Source organism: Apostichopus japonicus, chromosome 9, assembly GCF_037975245.1.
Source record: "Apostichopus japonicus isolate 1M-3 chromosome 9, ASM3797524v1, whole genome shotgun sequence".
Classification (NCBI taxonomy): domain Eukaryota; kingdom Metazoa; phylum Echinodermata; class Holothuroidea; order Aspidochirotida; family Stichopodidae; genus Apostichopus; species Apostichopus japonicus.
The window spans coordinates 35,946,241-35,947,346 of NC_092569.1; positions in this window are offsets into that span (position 1 = coordinate 35,946,241).

Consider the following 1,106-nt stretch of genomic DNA (forward strand, 5'->3'; position numbering starts at 1 on the left):
GCTGAATACAACAGTCTGGTAAACTGTGTCCAAGCAGATGTTGATGCAAACTGACTCTAAAGTTTTCAACTTGCAAGGAAGAAGTGAAAAGATTAATAGAACATGACTGGTTGTGGAAAGATAAAAAAAAAATGTTTACCAAGGAAAATAACCACTTCCTTAAAATGGTGGGTCCCTGTTGGCAAAAACGGATGTAGGAGGGTATTTCTGACAGGGGATATAGTGTTATTTGGGGCCACCCGGGCCAAAGGGAGAGAGACCTGATGAGGTCAAGAGGGTGAAGCCTGAAGTGGAAGCTACTGCACTTCCAGGCACTTTGTGTGATTTTCAAGCAGAAAAACACATGTGAGAAAGAATTATCTTTGAAATACATCTTTTTTAGGGGGCAAATTATTTGAGGAGTAAACACCACTCACATTTCCCCATCCTAGCTTGTTCCTGCATCTGGAAGGGTCACCTTCAATTTCGTTTCGAATCTGGCACCAAAAATTTAAAGATATCTTTAGTGGCTCCAATTATAGCACGCTATAGCTAGGAAAGTTTTGTGATTACGTAATCGACCTGCCACCGTCTTAAACGACCCGGCTCTTCAATTAGCCTGCATAACTGAATTCTAACACCATTAGGCTCTCTTTGTGAACACTGTGTTGAAATATGTTCATGTCTACAGTGTAGTTAATCATAAAGCGTTCACACAAGGACCCTCATACAAGAAAAATTTGTAGCAGGCGTTGCAGACTAAAAGAGGTCATTTTACGAGCAAGGCAGGTCGATTACGTAATCTCAAGAAAGTTTTCCATGATAGCGTGCTATAGTTGGGGTCTATACAGCAGACCTTTCAGCAGTGGCACAAAACTTATATCCTGTAACATTTTTGCAGTTTTTCCACACATGAAGATTCCTCAGAGTGGGGGGGGGGTTGTCTAGACGGGGCGGGGCACGATCACCGGTGTCCCGAACTGTCTTTATGGGCCTGACCCTCCTAATCAATTTCTATGGGAAGTACACACCCCCTCTACGCCACAATTTCAACACAATTATCATAATTGTAGCTAAAATTTGCTATCCTTGTCTGGTTGCATAAATTATGTCATTCAGCCAAATGT